Source organism: Capra hircus, chromosome 4 (genome assembly GCF_001704415.2).
Source record: "Capra hircus breed San Clemente chromosome 4, ASM170441v1, whole genome shotgun sequence".
Classification (NCBI taxonomy): Eukaryota; Metazoa; Chordata; class Mammalia; order Artiodactyla; family Bovidae; genus Capra; species Capra hircus.
Window position 1 is genome coordinate 30,883,103 of NC_030811.1, and position 23,331 is coordinate 30,906,433.

Below are 23,331 nucleotides of genomic sequence, written 5' to 3' on the forward strand. Positions count from 1 at the left end.
TTTCTTTAAACACAGAAACAAATTAAAGAATCCAGCAAGCTGGCTTGAATGCTGTATGGCAGCTGACAAGCTGGAAGCATGCCACATGGATACTATAATTGTTGCAATTAGCTAACACCTCTTGGACAAAAATTTTGTGTTTCCTTATGGGATTTTTTTAACGCAGAGGAGAAATATTGGGAAAATTAAGACAGTCTTACGGAAGTGATAACTGTTAAAAGAAAAGAAAGATTAAGACCAGCCTATATTGTGAAACTGCAAGAATCTTCAAAAGAGGGCCTAAAATATTGCTTTCAAAGGAATAACACTGAAGGGCCTCAGCAGCAGCTTTCACATTAGCCTAGGGTCATTTTAAACTTACAAAGTTCAACTGAGGCAGGTGCGGGGCAGACAAAGACTGGAAGGATCCTGTTGAGACATGATCACAGCAGGATACTTACTAAGAATAAGAGCAAGAATGTTATCAAAAAACAGTTTTCCAAAGGAACAATTTTCCAAATTCTGGTGGAACATCAGCCAAAGTATTATATTTTACCCTCTAAGTCTAAATTTGATCTATTTTATCTACCATTTTTCACAGAGAGAATATTTTTTAAAAGCATTTCCCACTTTTTCTTGCTTCTGAAGTCAGTTCTACAGGGGTTAACAAAAATCTAAATAGTGCTTCTAAAATGAACAGCTTCACAGATTCACTCGGCTGATGGATTCACAAAATGGTAACAGAGCAACAAAACTCATTCCTCCACCAATACTATGTTCTTTTGCACTGTCTTTTGCCAGTATATACTATCATGAACAGTCTTCAGCTTGGAATTAGAACATATTTAGTTTGAGCTGAATCTCAATTTAGATGTTCCTCCCTCTAGGAATCGTCTCATGATTCTTCCAAATACTAGGCAGAATCCTCAACACTCCCCAAACTATAGGACTTGTGCTAGGACACATTGAAAGTGAAAGTGTTATTTACTCAGCCGTGTCCAGCTCTTTGTGACGCCATAAACTGTAGCCCACCAAGCCCCTCTGTCCATGGAATTCTCCAGGCAAGAACACTGGAGTGGGTTGCCATTTCCTTCCCTAGGGGATCTTCCCAACCCAGGATTGAATCTGGGTCTCCAACAGTGCAGGCATATTCTCTACCATTGAGCCACCATGGAAGTCCACGCTAGAACATATTAGAAGAATCTAAATGTTTAATGTTCTTAATATGTTTCCATAGTATCCTATATTTCTCCTCTCATAGTATATACTTAGCATGCACTGTATTGAATTCACTTATTTTTCTTCCTGTGCTAATCTTATAAAATCTATGAAAGCAGAAGACCTGCCTTTACTGTTCACTGTTACTTCCCCAAAGCTCAGTGCAAAGCCTGACACCACAACGACAACATTGAAAATACATGGATGGAAACAATAGCTAAGCTAAGATAGAGCATATACAAAAACTCACATAGTGAAGCTTTGACTCAGGACATATACATGGATTTTGGACAGCACTGTAAAAAACAAGAACAAGCCAACAAAAGCAGCAGAAATCAGGGAGGAGTAGTGGTTAACAAAAAAAATAAAAAAAGTAGGAAATAACAGCAAAACTTACAAACAAGGAACATTCACTAGAAAGTAATTCCATATGCAAGTTAAAAGCTGTACAAGTTACTTTGTCACAATTTTAGAAATATCCAATAAAGCCATCTCTTCCATGAAGGAAGTCACAAACGAGAAATTTTAGAACTCAGAACAAAGATGGTGAGACAAAAGAGGAAATAATGTGTGAGCTGATAGTACTTGGGAAAGAAGTTAGAAGGAATAAAAACAATGACGGAAATGAAGGAAAACAAATAACAGAAAGCGATGGAAGTTCTGAAGGAACACAAAGAAGAGAAACTGATGCAAATATAGTAAGTGAAAGAGTGAATACAAATCTGTGTCAAACTTAAAAGAAATGGAGTTAAGGAAAATTGAGAAGAATCAGAGAGACTATATTTAAAAAGAAGACAGGCAAACCAAGCCAATATAGAATAACTGGAGTCTCCAAAGAGAAAAAAAGACAAAACTATATATTCAAATATTCCATTCTAGAAAACTCTCATTTTCTGAAACTAGCAGAGTGTATCATAGCAGTAGAAGTGAGCCAGAATGACCAATAATAAGCTATATCCCAGTCAAGTTATTAAACCTTGACAATACAGAAACAAGCAGGAGAAAGTGGGGGAAGGGAGAGAACAAAGCAAGCTTCAGATTTCTCTGCAGCAACAGATAACAACAGAATAGAGTGAAAGAATATCCAAAATACCATCAAAGAAAGAAAAGCTCAGGGTTTGTTATACACACAAATGTACAATAATTATATAAATATTGTTTCCATGAACATTCTTAAGTATCTACTTAGAAAACTGTTATAAAAATCATTTTTTCAAAAAGTCAGATTGATTGACTGAGATCAACTAATTATATTGATAGAATTGAGACTAAAATAAAAATGGAGATTAAAGTGGCTTGACCACATAATTTCTATTTTCATTGCTCTTTATTTCCTCCTGCATCTTTGTTTTCATCTGGAAAAGTTTCCCTGCTGCCTGAATAAAACCCTTTAACATCTTTTTGTGCCATGTTACTGACAGATACTCACAGTTTTTGTTCACCAAAAAATTTATTAATTTAACTTTCATTCTCAGTGAATTCTTTCACTCAATAGAGGATTTCCGGTTGGCATTTTGAAGTTGCTACTCCATTACCTTTAAGACCACAGTTCTTTTTTCCAGCAAGAAATCACCTGCCAGTGATCACTGTTGCTCTCAAGATAATCTTTTTTTTTTTTTTTAATTCAGCTGCACTTCGCATTTTCTTACATCTTTTGAAGTATTATATTCCCTATCTACTCCTTCTCTCAACAATCCTATTAAATCAGAATGACTCACTTGTGTACTTTACATTCTCTTGCTTATTTTCAGTTTTGACTTGTCCATGTTCTTTCTGGGCATGTTCTTCTGACCTATCTATTAGTTCACAAATGCTGTCCCCATCTATATCTAATATATTGAGAAATCTTTACTGATTATTTCTAAATCTTATTATTACATTTGTTGGCCTTAAAATAATTTCTTTCTTATGGGTCCAGTTCTCTACAAAATTAAGTTCATATGTTATCTCCTTTCATTTATTTGGTGTGGGGGGCTCTCTGATGGCTCCACTATCTGGAGACCTATGTGTCTTTTCCATTGCTTATTTCTGCTGGGCTTTTTTCACCCTGCTTCTTCTCCTTGTGCACCATGACATCCTGAATATTTTATTATGGTGTTACCAGACATTGTATTTGCAAAATTTATTGTATAAATAATTTTATTTGAGGCTCAAAATGATGTGAGGTTTCACCAGAGGTAATTTATCTTTGGTTTCTGCTAGGGAGGAGAAGGGGATGACAGAGGATGAGATGGTTGGATGGCATCACTGACTCAATGGACATGAGTTTGAGGAAGCTCCAAGAGTTGCTGATGGACAGGGAAGCCTGGAGTGCTGCAGGCCACGGAGTCACAAAGAGCTGGATACGACTGAGTAACTGAACTGAACTGAGGGGCAGTATAAACATGGGATTGTCTTTATCCACTCCTGGAAACTGAAATGTTCCAGAGCTAACATCAGTCTCCATGACAGCCTTTCTATTTCCAATTTTCCCTTCTTCTAAGGCTGTGGCCTGTTGAGAATCCTCTGCAAGGACATTGGCACCCACCAGACCCCAATTTCCTTCACAGGCCTTAGACTCCAGCTCTGCTCTCATAGAAATATGGAATAAAATTAGAGTGGTTTCTTTCCTGACATACCTCAAAAGTAATCATTATAAGCAAAAATTTAATTGTAACTTTCTTTCTTATTTTACAATTTAAAGAAACTACAGAAGCAATGAGGAAACTATGGAGAATTCACATATAAACTTAAAGTTGGAAAGGATATTCATACAACCACTCAAAATCCGGGGTTCTCAAAGAAAAGATTGATAACTTTCACTACAAAAAAAAAAAAAGGTTAAGAAATGCCATAAATGAATTCAAAAGGCAACCTAGGAAAATATCTGTGATTCTAAAACAAATGAAGAACAACTCATGCTAGAATGTATGTTACAAAAACTAAATTACAAAAATGAAAAATGGCAAAGGTTATGAGAAGAAAAGAAAATGCAAGCAGCTGCTAAACACATAAACAGATTTCAAACTCATCTATAATGAAAAAAATAAATTTATCTTGAAAAGTCACCTGATCTTATCATATTTGCAAAAACTGAAAATTCGAAATAACAGACTATGAGGAAACAGATATCTTTATATATCGCTGACTGGAATACATACTGGTGCAATTCTTATGAACAAAAATCTGGCAATAACTATCAAAATTACAGAGATCTTTAACACCACAATCCAACATATGACATAGTTTTCAGATATGCTTGCAGAGGTAGAAAAATGAAACAGATGTACATACATTCTGTCTTATAAGCATACTGTCTTATAGCAAAAGTTTACCTTTGTAATATCAAAATATACATCAAGCCCATATGTCAAGCAAGACATATCAAATAAATTATGACATATCAAATAAATTATGACATGTCAAATAAATTATGACACGAGGACCATAATGATAGCTTTTATTTTCATAGATATACCACCATCCTCACACCTATAAAGTATCTTATTATATATAAAATTTAAATGAGTACTAATATACCCTAAAATGAAAAACACAGTAGCACAAATTAATATAAACCCTATAAAGTAAGAAACAAAATAAAGTAAACAAAGATTTATCTAAGCATTCCAACTGACTTTGCAGATTTCTGTATGGACAGGAATAATGAGGGTTCTGTCAACAAAAGGAGAGATTGAGGAGAGACTCTACTGGGACCCATCATCCAACAATGTGTTTTAGAATATAGGAATGGTATATTTTATAAGCCTTTCAATAACAGAAAATAACTCTTGGTTGCCTTCAGAACTTCATGACAAATTGACTGGAAATAAAATTCTTAGATAAATTTACCTTTTGTTTTAATATCAGGTATGTAATTACTTCACTAATAAATTCTTCCCCATCATCTTATGAAGTCCATGATAATCGTGACTCCCATCACTTCATGGGAAATAGATGGGGAAACAGTGGAAACAGTGTCAGACTTTATTTTGGGGGGCTCCAAAATCACTGCAGGTGGTGATTGCAGCCATGAAATTAAAAGACGCTTATTCCTTGGAAGAAAAGCTGTGACCAACCTAGATAGCATATTGGAAAGCAGAGACATTACTTTACCAACTAAGATCCGTCTAGTCAAGGCTATGGTTTTTCCTGTGGTCATGTATGGATGTGAGAGTTGGACTGTGAAGAAGGCTGAGTGCCAAAGAATTGATGCTTTTGAACTGTGGTGTTGGAGAAGACTCTTGAGAGTCCCTTGGACTGCAAGGAGATCCAACCAGTCCATCCTAAAGGAGATCAGTCCTGGGTGTTCTTTGGAAGGAATGATGCTGAAGCTGAAACTCCAATACTTTGACCATCTCACGTAAAGAGTTGACTCATTGGAAAAGACTCTGATGCTGGGAGGGATTGGGGGCAGAAGGAGAAGGGGATAACAGAGGATGAGATGGTTGGATGGCATCACCGACTCAATGGACGTGAGTTTGAGTGAACTCCGGGAGTTGGTGATGGACAGGGAGGCCTGGCGTGCTACAATTCATGGGGTCGCAAAGAGTTGGACACGACTGAGCGACTGAACTGAACTGAACTGAACCGATTATTTTATCTGCTTCTTTTTCATCTGTTTGTATCTGATATAGAATTAAACGTAAAATAAATACATTTTAAATTCATAAATGAGCAAATGAGTAATGCAAAGAAATACAGAAAGCCCCTATCTCTATTACTTCATTTTCTTCTAGCATTTACCATTTGAGCAAAGGTATCTAAGGAATGGCAAACTGTGCTCTGTAGTAAATAAGCTGTATGTTCTAAGTTCATGTTTACCGGATTTTTAAATCCGTCTTTGAATTTAGTAAAAATATGTCTCTGTGTGAGACTTGTATAGTCTGTACCACAGGACCATTTTAGTTGAAACTCTTTGGATTCAACATTTAAATACCATACCTTTACTAAAATGCAGTTATGTCAATCAGTAATGCTAGATCTTGGGCAAAGATGTAAATACAGTGATAACTAACACAGAGTACTTCCCTTGTACCAGATACTCTTTCAAGGGTCTCATAAAATATATATATATATCCCAAATTAACTCTCTGAAAGTGGGTTAATTATACAGGTGAGGCATCCGAGATAACAAAGGTTAAGGATGTTGTCCAAAGGAAAGGACCATTTGGGCGTGAAGAGATTCTTTTAGATGCTTAAGATAAACATCATCTACGTGTATGTAAAATACGTATGCACAGAATAGATGTGCAGAAGAAACTTAGTAGAGGTTACTTTCAGGGGGCACTGGAAGAATAAGGATCTACAGTGAGAGGAGAATTGCTGTTTTACCATAAACACATTTGTACAACCTGAAAGGTTTACTATGTGCATATGTTACACTTTCAGTTTAAAAATAAAAAGAGGGAAAATACTACATATGTTCAATTTGAGTTATTTACACTCCATTTGGCAAGAGATGTCACATGAAGGGAGGAAAGACAAGGCCTAAATTGTCAATGTCTTGCTCATGGTCTGTCCTGCTTCACAGAGAGTATTTAGGATACTTTATAGATGTAAAAAATATGCATTTTATATATGATACAAATAAAACTTTAGGGAAAAAATATAATACAAATATAGTTTGTTTATCCTTATTTGAATTGTTTTATATTTAATTCATTTTTAAAGGTTATTGTGAAATTTACGTAATATATCCATGCATTAGTAACTTTATTTATTAATAGAATGATTTCAGTAGCTACATGTTCTGAGATGCAGAGGCATTTCTTTGAAAACAGCACTGGCTTTTTTAGTCCCACAATTCCAGTCTTGTAATCATTCAATATCAAATCAGTAACAAATCTCATAATTCTCATAGCTATGCTGAGGTGGTATGATGAGATATCAGTCTAAAATATTGTTTCAGTTGTCATGAAAAAAACTTGTAAAGAGAACTAGTCTATTTGTCTGTTTCAAAATGAGCTTTAAAAAAAAAAGCTGTAATCTGAAAGACAAGAAATAAATGACAGAAGACAGGACTGATAGTTGGATGAGCCACTACCCTTATTTTGCCTTCAACTCAATCAGTCAACAAAACAATAATAATTCACAGGACACAGGATAGAATGGGATGTGGTTGGCAGAGCTTTCTTCACTTTGAGATGAATACAGGTAAGCAAAGACCTTGAACCTTAAGAAAAGCACTTAATATCTATTGAAAAATGCATTTTAAATAAATACCTATTTGCTGTGAAAAGGACCATATCATTTGAAGAGAGAACGGCTAGCAATGACGGCTGACATTTAATAACACATTCCAGCCAACCCTGCGCTCTACATTCATTGTCACATTTAACATCCCAGTTTCTATATGTTCAAAATGGTTAAACAAGGGCCACGAGGGTAAGTGACTTACTCAAAATGAAACACCCTAGAAACAGAAGAGGAGAAACTCAAATCCAAGACTATCAGTTCTAAGTCCGGAGTTGAGCACACAGCATTTATTTACCAGATATTTATCTCACTCCTTTCTGCTGGGTACTCTGTTAAAACTTTAGGATTCAATTATCTGAAGGAGTTTACTTGTTAATGGGGAAGATTAATAATATCAAGTTAACTAACATTTTTAAAGTTATATTTTGTGATAAAATATATGATGGAAATGAAGAGTGAGCTGTGCTTAAGACTGAAATGAGGCCTCTTTCAGTGGGGGACCTCTGAAAGCCTTCTCAGAGGTTGTGGCACTGAGCTGGGCTCTAATGATCAGAAGAAGCTGCTTGTGTAGAGCAGGAGAAAGGACATTAGAAAAAGAAGGAAAAACAAAGTTAAAGGTTCAAAGAAAAAACTTTACCTGTTTATGGAACAAAAAGGAGGTCAGTTTTCTGGACTGCGGAACCAGAGGGAGGAATCTACAGAAAAGGGAATGGGGCCAGATTATTAAGACTTTATTTACCAGGAAAGGAATTTGAATTTTATTCTAAATATAACAGAAATTCATTTAAGGAGTTTAAAACCGAAAATAACTAATTTTAAAATACATTTTTAAATATAAAATTTGTCTGGCAAATCAACAGTAGTACTGTTGACTTAATTGTACAACCTATACTTGAATAATGATAGTTTTGAGAATGAAAGAAGGCCATGCTAATAATTACACCATAACAAAGGATCTAAACTAGGACTATTCCAGGTGTATTAGTTGGGTTTTGCTACATAGCATTATACCTATTGGATATAAGCAACATTTACTTAGCTCATGATTCTATAGTCAGACTTATTCTGTGATCTGGGTCTGCTTAGCTTAATCCCTCTGGATTCAGGCAGAATGAAGAAGACTAGTTGGTGGCCCAGTGACCTAAGATGGCCTCTGGATCACTCTAGAGTCACTTATCTGGCTGTTTTTCATCCAGGTATGGATGCAAATGTGCCACTGATCTCTACTTATCCACCAGGTTGACTCACCCACATGGTAACAACAGGGTTCTACAAGCAACAAAGGCTGAAGCTACAAGGCCTCCTGAGGTCGAGGCTCATAACCCATTACGAGTTGTACTTACTTCTTCATTTGTACTACATTCAGTGTGTCAAAGAAGGCCACAAGGCAAGCCCCAGGTTTAATGGGTGGGGAACCAGGCTCCACCTTCTGTGACAGTTACTGTGAAATATTGTGGCCTTTTTGCATATTTGTCAACTCTCAAGTTGACAGTTTGGGACATGGGATAAGATGGATGTTCTGTGTTAGAATAATCCTTTAAACCCTTCATAAACCATCCATATTCTCAGAATAAAGTAGACATCTTTAAAGTAGAGGCTTAAATCAGACATAATTTCCAAAAATACAGTTCAAACATAGAAGATATTTGCCCATTCATGCTCCTATGTCTCCTGGTCACTCAAATTGCCTCTGAGGCATAATACTCTTACAGCTCAAGGATTCTCACCCTTGAGCAGATGTTTTGATGGTAGCTGAATCACTAGTGACTGCAACAGGATAATTAATTGCCTGTAGGGGCAGGAGGAGAAGGGGACGACAGAGGAGATGGCTGGATGGCATCACCAACTCGATGGACGTGAGTCTGAGTGAACTCCGGGAGTTGGTGATGGACAGGGAGGCCTGGCGTGCTGCAATTCATGGGGTTGCAAAGTGTCGGACACGACTGAGTGACTGAAATGAACTGAACTGAACTGAACTGAACTTGCCATATTATCTAAGGAAATTCAAAGGACTCATGGTAAAACTTAAGAGCAGTAGGAAGGAAGTGCAGGTCTCACAACCTGACGTGTTATTAGCTTTACGCCTCTTCTGGTATACTCATGTCTTGTGCCTATGGTGCAAGATCGCCTCTAGCCCACAGTGTAACCAGATCCTCACCTCCTCCTCCAAGTCAACTCCCAGTGGACCAAGATTTTACAAAAGATTTTCTTTTTTTTCAGCCATGCTGTGTGGCATGGGATCAACCAGGAATCAAACCAGCATGCCTGCATTAGAAACACAGAGTCTTAACAACTGGACTATCAAGGAAGTTTCCAGAAGTCTTCATTTTGAATCAATTCTGATGAGATGGATGAAACTGGGGCCGATTATACAGAGTGAAGTAAGCCAGAAAGAGAAACACCAATACAGTATACTAACACATATATATGGAATTTAGAAAGATGGTAATGATGACCCTGGATGCAAGACAGCAAAAAAGACACAGATGTGTATAGCGGACTTTTGGACTCAGAGGGAGAGGGAGAGGGTGGGATGATTTGGGAGAATGGCATTGAAACATGTATACTATCATGTAAGAATCGAATCGCCAGTCTATGTCCAATGCAGGATACAGCATGCTTGGGGCTGGTGCATGGGGATGACCCAGAGAGATGTTATGGGGAGGGAGATGGGAGGGGGGTTCATGTTTGGGATCTCATGTACACCCGTGGTGGATTCATGTCAATGTATGGCAAAACCAATACAGTATTGTAAAGTAAAATAAAGTAAAAATTAAAAAAATAAAGAAAAAAGAAAAGCTTCCTAGAATATCTTGATGGGCTACCAGGTTTGAGAACCACTGATGTTATAGACAAATTTATAGTTGAACCTGGATTCTCACTTACTCTTACTCATCTATTTTCTTGGAACTAAATAAATAATAATGTATAAGTTATTTTCTAAGACAAGACAAAATATTATTTCAATTTCTGTGAAATACTTTCACTAGAAAAAGAAAATTTTCCATCACTAAGAAATCCTTCTTAAGCACAATATATCTCAAATTTCAGACACCTGGTTCCTATAAATTAGAATAGTTTCTTAGGGATATGGCTGGCAGATGCCACTTTTAGGGAGTGAATCTTCAAGACTGGTACAGTATTCTCCTGAAAAGAATACTGAAATGTATAAAAATGAATGATAACAACCACAGAGTGCATAGAAAAGGAAATTCTGCTCAATCACACCTAAACTAATGGAGACTAGAATCAGTGCCAAGAGCAAGGTTTGCCATTTCTTCCTTTTGTGCACACCAAACATTGTTAGAGTAATAATGGCAGTAAAGCTATAAACACAGAATCCTACACTATAGCCTCCCCAATGCCTCTCACTAAGCACTGTGCTTGCATTAGTCTATTTAATCTTCACAAAATCATGAGATAGGAATATTATCCCTCCTTCAGAGATCAAGAATCCAGAATATAAGACTGTTAAGTAACTTATCCAAGTCACACAGCTGCTGATAGAGCTGGGATGAGACCGAGGTCATCCTATTTCAAAGCCCCAAAATTCACTTATTACTTTAACCTGTCACAGAGTGAGATGAAGGAGCACAGCAAAAGCAGAGAAGTCACAAGAAAGCTGAAACATGGTCCTGATTTCTCAATATGCACTCAGAAATAACTACAAATTTGGCTTCCAAACTTGAGCTTCTCCCAATCCACAATTCAGGTAAATATAAACTACTCCCAGTGGAAAACGAACAGTTCATTATGCTCTAGTATTATGCTCATCTTCTAGACCTTTGCACTTAAGAGAATATTATTAAGTTAAAATGTAGGGGGGCTCCCTTTTTGAGGGGGAGTATTGTTTCTTTTACCATATCCATAACTGTCAGTGAGATGAACATTTATTTTTGTGCTTAATCAATAAAAATTAATGGCATTCAAGGGCTGCCCACCAAGTGAACAAAAGTCATTGGTAAAAATTATTTGTCAAGTCCAATTGAATGGGTTCCATACCAACGGGCAAACAGGAAGCAGCGCAAGTCGTCTGCTAACACATACCACTATATGGATGCATCTTCCTACAAGAAAAAGGACATTTCACCAATTTGCCAAGTAGGTCATGAATTTTCACAACTACTCAAGTAAAAATTAGCCATATATGGATTATTCTCAGGAAGAATTTTGATTGAAAGTGATTTATGTCTCACCTAGCAATAAATAGTCAGTGCCAATCGTTTGCATATAGCTTGCACTGTAAATTTTTGCGGAAAAGCTTTCCAAATCATTAGTAGAGACTTTAAAATATATATAGCTCTACTTTTTTGCTTCTAAGCAGGGATTTGTCTTGTGAAAACTTACACAGCAAATACTTTAAGTTGTTTTATTAGATGCATTCCATAGAGACATTGTTTCCAGTAAATGGAATGTGGGTGCCTGCTAAGTCGCTTCAGTCCTGTTGACTCTGAGCAATCCTCTGGACTGCCTCTGTGCAATCCTATGGCCTGCAGCCTGCCATGGGGTTCTCCAGACAGGAATACTGGAGTGGGTTGCCATGCCCTCTTTCCAGGGATTTTCCCAACCCAATGATTGAAACCACGTCTCTTACATCTACTTGCGTTGGCAGCTGGGTTCTTTACCTCTAGCACCATCTGGGAAACCCAAATAGTGTATTTAATATTACATTTATCTATCACATATCTTTATTTTCTCTTGGATATTTTATGTTTATTTTCTGTGCTATCATTATTAAGAATTATTAAGAACTGCCTAAATTCATTTTAGGTACAATTTAACAAATCAAATTTAAATGTTTTGCAGATATCATAAAATTCCCCTATGACTCAGAGCTGCATGCTGGGTTCAATTATTTGACTGTATCTAGATGTGAGTCAAGAGAATAAAACCACATATTTTCTGGGAGTATCTTCACAATTTTATAAGCCTTCCAATCTCCTCCTATTTTTAAGAACAAAGAAGAGGCACGAAGGGAGGTGTAAGAGCATTTGACCCAAATATCAGATGTGTAGAGACCTGTATCTATGTTTTAGAAAGTAAGGAAGGGTGATGTTTTACCGTAAACACAGAAGTGCTGAAATACATCAATGCTGCAAAATCAGAGTGAGATGGCAGGGCCAAGGTGACAGGAAAACTACACGGTCTTAACAAACTTGTAAGAGGACATTATCTTTCCTTTAAAATGCTCAGTTTAAATTAGTTCCTCATAATTGCTATAGAAAAAGAAGGAAATAATCTTTACTCTTCAAACAACTTGATAAAATCTTTAATCTGTAGGTAAGCAGAGTGTTCAGGTGTGTCAGGAACTCCACTTAAATAAGTAGACAAGAAGCCTACCTACATAGCCCATCTAGATGGGGGAAAAAAAAAAAAAACCTAAAACTTTGCTTTGTGGAGCTGAATAATACAATGAGTTGTTATACCAATCAAATTACATAAGAAATGGCCAAACGTCTGTTTTGTGCTGTGTGGAGACAGACACTAACAATCAAAGCTAGGGAGTTTTAATGAGGAGACTTAAGACACACATCATCTTACGAAAACATGAGTCTTTAATTCTGAGAAAAATCACTGCCAAACTCAGTTCAGCTGTGCTAATTAGCAAAGACTGGGAATTCAGAAAATCAGGCTATTAGAAAAAGGTATGCTAGAGAGTGACTATAGAGTATTGGCCACAGAGTATATTGTCGTGGTTCTGATCCTACGACAGAAACTCGTAGATGTGGAAAGGGACAGGTCTTCGAATGATACTCGACCAGACCTTTCCACGAAGAGCAGAGTTCTAGAAACATCCTGACACCTGGGAACCTCAAAACCAGAGACCAAGGTTTTGGTCTCATTACATTCTTTGGCTACCCTTGCAATTTTTGAATAGCTCAATTTAATTGAAAATAGTGTCTTCAATTGAGCTACATCTGTCTCTTTAGGATTTTCATTTATTGCTTAATTCTTACTCTCTGAAATTATCCAGATGAAGTCTAACCCCATTTCTCATAAAATATATCTGTTTTCTCTTTTCTAACACAACAGGATTCCCTGCTGTTTCTACTGTCCCTCACATAATCCCACTTCAGACCTTACCACCATCTGCGTCAGTCTCTTCTGAAAAAGATCAGTGGCTGTTTTTCTTAAAACTGGTGTTACCTTGAAGTGTAATCTGTTCAGTGTGTCTCCAGTCCTCTGGATTCTAGAATTTTGTAATTGCTACCTAAGTTTGCAAAAACATTTTGGTAATTAAAACACACTGTTCACTAATTTTGAACTTGTAATCAGCTAAAACACCTGTCTTTTTCTTATGAAAAGCTATTGAGCCAGGTTCCTCTGTATTTGATACACTACCAGCTGTTTATTAAGTTCAATTTGTTTAATCTTTATCAAACAAGTGATCAATGTACACTTGTAAAAAATTAGAAAATCAGCAAGATGAGCAACAACATAAATTAAGTATAAAGCATTGCTTTACTCCAAACATTTGAAGAAAACTGCTGTCTATATTTTTTAAAGACTTTCCCAAGTGCCTTTTCTATACATACACATGCTGATTGTTGGATATTTATGTGAATTTTTGTATACATACACAAAATGTAATTATTATATATACTGTATACTATATGATATATAGTATTATTATTGTTCAGTCACTCAGTCGTGTTCGATTCTTTGTGACCCATGGACTGTAGCCTCCCAGGTTCCTCTGTCCATGGGATTTCCCAGGCAAGAACACTGGAGTGGGTTGCCATGTCCTTCTCCAATAAGATTATTATAGTATTATTATATATACTAGATATAATAATATATACTCTTATGATCTACCCTTTTTCTCAACTGCACTTTGTCAATGCCTGTAAAATTTTAAAGATACATATTTTCCACCTATGTTTTTCTGTAAAAATGCCCCCACAATATTTCAGTTTTGGAGGTAACATTGTTCCAGGTTCTATGGCTATGTATAATAATAAACCACTTACAAACTGTAGTGACTTAAAAGAACAGTATTCATTTTGTTCACAAATCTGCAATTTGGAAGCATTCAACAATTTGTCTGCTCTACTTAGAATCAGCTGTAGTGACTCAAAGGCTGGAGGCTAGCATCATCTGAAACCTCATTCACTTAGATGATTAGTAGATATTGGCTGTTGGCAGCAATCTTACCTGAGGCTTTCTGCTGGAACACATACAGGTGACCTTGCCATGAGGTCTGGGCTTCATCCCAAGCTGAGTTTCAAGGGAGAAAAATCCCAAAGGGGAGAATCAGGTGGAAAGTCTTTTGCCTTTAAAAGTCATCCAGTTTCACTTTCATCATCTGTTACTCAGTGAAGGAGCCATAAAGTATTGCCTAGGTTCAAGGGCAAGGAAAATGGTAACTAGGGAGTGACAAGGTTAAGGAAGAACATGTGGGACTGAAAATACTGTTGTGACTATCTTTGGAAATCAGTATTTCCATAGCCATAATTCATTTAACCTCTTTAATACTATTTAAAATTTTCACCAATATAAAAACTGCTGCAAAACAATTCTCAAATAGACATTTGTGAGTATTTACACAATTATATCCCTAAGATATTCCGAGACCAGTGCTTACAAAGTTAAGCACATTTTTTAAGGCTTTTGATAGATATTGGCAAAATGCAAATTCAGGAACATGAATGGCAATTTCACCTTACTTGTTAGTGTATTAAAGGAAAAGCCCATTTCTTAACTCTAGCTTAAACCCTGGGAATTACCAAATTTCATAATATTAGCCAGTTCTATATTATTGTTATTTAAATTTGAGATTCTTTGATTACCTTTGAACATTTTATATGTCTACTGGTTATTTGTATTTCTTCTTAGAAATTGCTTTTTTCTTGCCCTTTGATCACTTTTCTTTTGATCTCTCTCTTTGAAGTTTTTGTTAGAGAATTTTAGGTATTAACATTAAAACTTGTCAAATATATTGCAATGCTTTTCCTGATTTGTTATTTGCCTATTATACTCTACGTAAAGTTCTTATACTTTCCTGTTTGCAAAAGAATATGTATACATTCAGTTCAGTTCAGTTCAGTCGCTCAGTCGTGTCCGACTCTTTGCGACCCCATGAATCGCAGCACGCCAGACCTCCCTGTCCATCACCAACTCCCGGAGTTCACTCAGACTCACGTCCATTGAGTCAGTGATGCCATCCAGCCATCTCATCCTCTGTCGTCCCCTTCTCCTCCTGCCCCCAATCCCTCCCAGCATCAGAGTCTTTTCCAATGAGTCAACTCTTCGCATGAGATGGCCAAAGTACTGGAGTTTCAGCTTTAGCATCATTCCTTCCAAAGAAATCCCAGGGCTGATCTCCTTCAGAATGGACTAGTTGGATCTCCTTGCAGTCCAAGGGACTTTCAAGAGTCTTCTCCAACACCACAGTTCAAAAGCATCAATTCTTCAGTGCTCAGCCTTCTTCACAGTCCAACTCTCACATCCACACATGACCACAGGAAAAACCATAGCCTTGACTAGACGGACCTTAGTCGACAAAGTAATGTCTCTGCTTTTGAATATGCTATCTAGGTTGGTCATAACTTTTCTTCCAAGGAGTAAATGTCTTTTAATTTCATGGCTGCAATCACCCTCTGCAGTGATTTTGGAGCCCCCAAAAAATAGAGTCTGACACTGTTTCCACTGTTTCCCCATCTATTTCCCATGAAGTGATGGCACCAGTTGCCATGATCTTCGTTTTCTGAATGTTGAGCTTTAAGCCAACTTTTCCACTCTCCTCTTTCACTTTCATCAAGAGGCTTTTTAGTTCCTCTTCATTTCTGCCATAAGGGTGGTGTCATCTGCATATCTGAGGTTATTGATATTTCTCCTGGCAATCTTGATTCCAGCTTGTGTTTCTGCCAGTCCAGTGTTTCTCATGATGTACTCTGCATATAAGTTAAATAAGCAGGGTGACAATATACAGCCTTGATGTACTCCTTTTCCTATTTGGAACCAGTCTGTTGTTCCATGTCCAGTTCTCACTGTTGCTTCCTGACCTGCATACAGATTTCTCAAGAGGCAGGTTAGGTGGTCTGGTATTCCCATCTCTTTCAGAATTTTCCACAGCTTATTGTGGTATGTATACATATAGTAAAACAATTATGTCGTTGCTGGTTAGTTGCTAAGTCATGTCTGACTCTAACGACACCATGGACTGTAGCCCACAAGGCTCCTGTGTCCATGGAATTCTCCAGGCAAGGATACTAGAGTGGGTTGCCATTCCCTTCTCCAAGGGATCTTCCCAACCCAGAGATCAAACCCAAGTCTTCTATGGCAAGTGGATTCTTTACCACTTAGCCACCAGGGAAGCCTCTCTTAAAGACCTACACCTGCATAAAAATTAGCCTATATTTTCTTCTAATATTTTAAGATTTAATTTTTCTATAAAATCCTTAATAAATCTGAAATTTTGGTTTATAAGAAGAAGACTTCATTTTTTTCTAAATAATTATCTCTTTTCTCAAATACTGTTTAAAAATTGATCATCTATCAATTATTTATGTATTATTTATCATACACCAAATATATATTTTTAAAAATTTTTCTTTATGATTCCATTTATCTGTCATTTCCAATTTATATCAAGCTATACTACCCATTTATCAATGAATTCTTACTACACTATTCTGCTGCTTTATGGGCAATGATATATAAACTTTTTTGTTTCTTTTGCTCATTTGAGAATTTGATGGACTGTTTAGATTCTCTGCTTAGAGAAATATACATATATGCATACACAGAATTGTTTTCATTCAATTTCTTACAATTACCCATCTCTGACATCCATATAAGGTGTCTTCATCTTTGCCAATATCACATGAATTTAACTCTAAGTATTTTTATTTTTTAGATTGTTATTTTGATTGAGTTCTGTTTTGCATTTCATTTTGTTATATTTGTTTGTTGATAACATATAAGGAACCTGTTGACTTTGTTAATTCTTTTCATCTGGAATTCTTTTTTGAATTCTTTCTAATCTATTTGTTATACAAAGTTTTATGTGTTCTATATAGGCTTCCCTGGTGCCTCAGATGGTAAAGAATCTGCTGCAGTGCAGGAGACCCAGGTTCAATCCCTGGTTGGGGAGGACTCCTTGGAGAGGGGAATGGCTACCCACTCCAGTATTCTTGCCCAGATAATCCCATGGATGGAGGAGACTAGTGGTCTATAAAGTCCATGGGGTCACAAAGAGTCAGACATGACTGAGAGACTAACACTTTTACTAGACAATCAAACCATCTTCATTGAATATAATACGGCCTTCTCTTTCACAGCATTTAAATATGATATATATCATGTCAGAATGTTTACAGTATATATCTTGGTTATAATATCTAGAACAAGGCTTCATAATAATAGATATAATATACTTCTATTTTACTTCTATTATTCTTTCCATTTTTTAATGCATGAGTTAATGAGAATGCAACTAAATTTTCACCTGGTTACATGTGCAAGATAAAAATCCTTTACTATGTTCAATTTCCTTCTGTTTTTCATATGTTTTTCTTCTATTCCCAGTTTATTAAACATAAGTGCCTTTTTAAAGTTTTGCTGAGATATAATTCACTTACCATTAAATTCATCCTTTTAAAGTGTAAAATTTAGTGGATTTTAGTATGTGCTCCAGAGAAGGCAATGGCACCCCACTCCAGTACTCTTGCCTGGAAAATCCATGGAAGGAGGAGCCTGTTGGGCTGCAGTCCATGGGGTCGCTAAGAGTCAGACACGACAGAGCGACTTCACTTTCACTTTTCAGTTTCATGCATTGGAGAAGGAAATGGCAACCCACTCCAGTGTTCTTGTCTGGAGAATCCCAGGGACAGAGGAGCCTTGTGGGCTGCCGTCTATGGGGTCACATGGAGTCGGACATGGCTGAAGAGACTTAGCAGCAGCAGCAGTATGTGCTCAGTTGTGTCTGACTGTTTGGGGCCCCATGGACTATAGTCCACCAGGCTCCTCTGCCCATGGAATTTTCCAGGCAAGAATACTGGAGAGGGTTGCCATTTCCTTCTCCAGGGGAATCTTTCTGACCCAGGGATCAAACCCACATCTCCTGCATTGCAGGCAGATTCTTTACCACTATCAGCACTCGGAAAGCCTGGATTTTAGTATAGTCACAAAATTATGCAACCATTACCATTATCCAATTCCAAAACATTGTGTCACTCCAAAAGGAAATCATTTGCTTCATTTACTAATAGTCACTCCTCATTCCCTGCTTCCCCCAGGCCCTGGTAACCACTAATTTACTTTTAGTCTCTATGAATTTGCCACTTCTGAACATCTCATATAAACACTTTCTTAGTGAATTCTGCCTATTATTTCAACTCTAAAGATTTTTCTGAATCCTGATTCTACTCCAGATCATAATAGCTATTAATTTTGTACTTCCAGATAAATGTTGATCAATTTTACAAGTATGCCTCTGCATCTTAAGTCATTAATAAATTTCACAGAAATGTGTCAATTACTTATGCAACCTCTATGTAGGCATCTCCTGTTACTTTGGTATTAATATAAAAAGTTAAAAATTTACTCATCTTTAGAGTCATCATGTCTGCACATCTCAATTTTGCCTAAAAAAACTGTTAAGTGATTAGGTTAAAACATAATACATTGTTTCTTCTGTACCAATCAAACTTTGCCAAATGCTGAACTTAGTTTTGAAAGCAAAGTTTATTCTAACTCACTACATACTACTCCTAATCAATGAACCTTGTTCTGTATGTGAATAAATTATCTCTTTCATAATGAAAGCCAGACTCTTTTCTAGTATTAACTACAAACTTAATGACACATGATTTTCAGAACAAAACTTTTTAAAAATCAAAGCGCCACAGCTTTTCCTTACTTTACATTCTATGACTTTTCCCTTTTCCATTATATCTGAAAAATCACAGGCAATGTGGCAATTACAAAATCTCCACTTTAGTATCTGCTTTGTAAACTCCACAGCGTAGATGGATAAATGGTAAAAGGGGAAACAGTATAATCCACATCAATCTGCCAAGATGCTAGTGATTCTTGACCTACCGTTTATGAAATGTTCCACACTGAATGTTAACAGATAATTCAGTATATTATTTTCTCCCTGGAATATTTGATCACTATAAATTATAATGAAAGATGAAGAGTCATAGATCTGACATGCACAGCAGTGGATAGAGAAGGGCCAAAGAATGGTCCCATAGAGCACTTTGGATTTTCATACCCCTCCTCACCAACAAGGTCTCATACCTGCTTCTGGGGCTAGGCTGGACCTGCCACCAGTGTGCTAAAGCTAGTGAGGCAGGTATGGATGCTGCTCTGTCCATGCAAGCTCCTTTCCTAGCCCAATTCTTCCCACCCCTTGGGCTGTCAACTGCAACCTCACTTTTGGAGAGAACTGACTTGCCACCAGAGTACATTACTTTTACAGCCTCAGTCTCAGAAGACATCCATCTTCTGGAATCAATCTCTTTCTAATTCCGTTTTGTAAAGGCGCTTGACCTCACAGCCCACCAGAATTTTGGCCTTGTGCAGATGTGTGCATACATGTATGTATACTGTAGAACCAAAACAAAATGGAGTCACTGACGTTGGAGACAAAATGGAGTTGGTTAATGTAGACACATGAAAGAAAAATTAAATTTAACTTTATCTAATATTAGTTGCAGGAAATTGACAGCTCTTCTCAGAAATGAGCAGAGTACACCAGCCAATACACAAATACCAAGTGTGTTCACACCATCTTTGGACTTGGTTGATCCTAACTCAGCTACCTTCACCCAGAAAAGGAAGAAGCCACCAGGTCTCAGAAAAAGACAAATAACTTCTGCATTTACTCCATAAACATCCTTTAGTTCTTAGAAGTCACTTGTGTTCTTTTATTTTCCTCTGGCTTTTTTTTTTTAATTTCCATAGGAATGTCAATGTCTTTGTTACTGGTTTCTAAGAACTCATTTATAATGAAGGACAGTAACCATTTGTCATGCAATGCAAATGAAATATATTTTATTGGCATCAATTTACTATGGTGTAAATCTGTATTTTGATTATGTATTAAAATATAATTATGTAATGATTAAAAAACAAAACAAAAACTGCAGTCAGTAAGCAAGAGGAAACATTGCCGGTCGCCTTAAGTTTCCTGGTTTTGCAGGCCATAAGCTTTGAAAATAAACTCATCTTTCTGCTTTGTTTTTTTCAGTGTGCAGAATTTGGTTTTGGACACTACATACTTGTGCACGCATAAGAGCCAGAAGTCCGTACTAAATGACACAGCCCATGCCCTAAAAAAGAAATGACAGAAAACCTTCTTTAAAAAATGGGGAACAGAGGGTTTTCCTACACCCTGCTGCATTGTGTTGTGGTGGGGAGTTAGTGAGTGTCACCCTGAACTTTGAGAAGTAGGAGGTATAGCGCCTGCGCACAGCAGTAGATCCTGCTGGCGGTGGCTGGTCCACTGGCAGATGTGTGACAGAAGCAATCTGTGTGGAGGCCTCGGCACCCCAGGGAAATCGCCATCATTAGTAGCGTCTAAGCCGACACCTGTGGGATCGAAGCTGAGATGGTTCGAACTAAAAGTACAAAGCCACTGTTTAGAGGTGCTTAAGGCGAGGAGATACAACCAGTCCATTCTAAAGGAGATCAGCCCTGGGTGTTCTTTGGAAGGAATGGTGCTAAAGCTGAAACTCCAGTACTTTGGCCTCCTCATGTGAAGAGTTGACTCATTGGAAAAGACTCTGATGCTGGGAGGGATTGGGGGCAGGAGGAGAAGGGGATGACAGAGGATGAAATGGCTGGATGGCATCACTGACTCGATGGACATGAGTCTGAGTGAACTCCGGGAGTTGGTGTTGGACAGGGAGGCCTGGCGTGCTGCAGTTCATGGGGTCACAAAGAGTTGGACATGACTGAGTGACGGAACTGAACTGAACTGAAGGCTCTATCAGAGATGCGAATACCAGACCACCTGACCTGCCTCTTGAGAAATCTATATGCAGGTCAGGGAGCAACAGTTAGAACTGGACTTAGAACAACAGACTGGTTTGAAATAGGAAAAGGAGTATGTCAAGGCAGTATATTGTCTCCCTGCTTATTTAACTTATATGCAGAGTACATCATGAGAAACGCTGGGCTGGATGAAGCACAAGCTGGAATCAAGATTTCCAGGAGAAACCTCAGTAACCTCAGATATGCAGATGACACCACCCTTATGGCAGAAAGTGAAGAGGAACTAAAAAGCCTCTTGATGAAAGTGAAAGAGGAGAGTGGAAAAGTTGGCTTAAAGCTCAACATTCAGAAAACAAAAATCATGGCATCTGGTCCCATCACTCCATGGGAAATAGATGGGGAAACAGTGGAAACAGTGTCAGACTTTATTTTGGGGGGCTCCAAAATCACTGTAGATGGTGACTGCAGCCATGAAATTAAAAGACATTACTTACTCCTTGGAAGGAAGGATATGACCAACACAGATACTTTGCCAACACATTACTTTGCCAACAAAGGTCCGTCTAGTCAAGGCTATGGTTTTTCCTGTGGTCATGTGTGGATGTGAGAGTTGGACTGTGAAGAAGGCTGAGTGCTGAAGAACTGATGCTTTTGAACTGTGGTGTTGGAGAAGACTCTTGAGAGTCCCTTGGACTGCAAGGAGATCCAACTAGTCCATTCTGAAGGAGATCAGGCCTGGGTGTTCTTTGGAAGGAATGATGCTAAAGCTGAAACTCCAGTACTTTGGCCATCTCATGCGAAGAGTTGACTCATTGGAAAAGACTCTGATGCTGGGACAGATTGGGGGCAGGAGGAGAAGGGGACGACAGAGGATGAGATGGCTGGATGGCATCACTGACTCAATGGACGTGAGTCTGAGTGAACTCCAGGAGTTGGCGATGGACAGGGAGGCCTGGCGTGCTGCAATTCATGGGGTCACAAAGAGTTGGACATGACTGAGCGACTGAACTGAACTGAATTGAACTGAAGGCTCTCTCTGTTAAGCTTCACAGAAAACTCATTTCTCCAAAAGGTGGTGGTGCTGGTGAGCCAGAAGGTTTTGGTGTGGCCAAGAGAGGTGATGCTCCAGTTGAGTTAGTGGGCTTTCTAACTGTGGGGAAGTCCACGCAGTTCGGTAGCTTGGCCCAAGTATATTCCGATGTGGCTGCCGGGATTCACTCCTCTGACCCCTGTGTCATGAGACACAGAGAAATCAAAATCCAGCTCCAGGATCCCTCAAATATCATTGAAAGTGTCAAGGATGAGAAAGGTAGAGAGGCTGTCAAGTCATTGCAGTGGCCCGAATGTGTAGCTTGATCCTGAATGTTTGGGTGCTCTGAAACCTTTGAAACATAAGAATATAATTGAAAACAAGCTGGACTCCTTTGGCATTCGCTTGAACAGCTGCTGAGAGCCAGCGTGAGGAATCCCACCTGTGACAAGGTCATGCGGCAGAGGCCTTGATGGACAAGGTGAATCAGGCCTCAGGTTTTCCCCCTGGTATTTCCTGAGCATGTACCCCAAAAAAACAAAATCTGCCAGCCTTTACTGTACTCTGCTTTTCCACTCCTCTGACACTCTCTGGAAAAAGTTAATTCAGGGCTTCAGTCTCCTGCAAAAGAATGTCTCGGCTTAAAACCCCCTCTGATAGCTCTCTAACTTGCCTAACAGATTCCCCTGGACTTTTTACAGCTTGTGAATTGTTTACAGTCTCCCAACCGTGAGAGGCACAGGAAGCTTAAAACATCCTAGTATTGCAGGGGCTTCTGAGGTGTCAAGATCATTAGAATAAAACCGATTAAGCGTTTCATGGTTGAGCCAATACTTGCTGCCAAATTTTCATATCTTTTATTTGTTGATATAGTTGGTATATAGAAAAAACAGGTAGCAACATTAGATCTTTGAGTTAAGTACCTTCTTTGTTATAACCCACTGCACCTTTGTTCTATAGAGATGTAACTTTAGTGCTTT

At 37.9% G+C, this 23,331-nt stretch overlaps 1 pseudogene; it reads left to right on the top strand.

The window, feature by feature from the left end:
* LOC108635895 lies at positions 8,627–22,771 on the top strand (annotated as a pseudogene).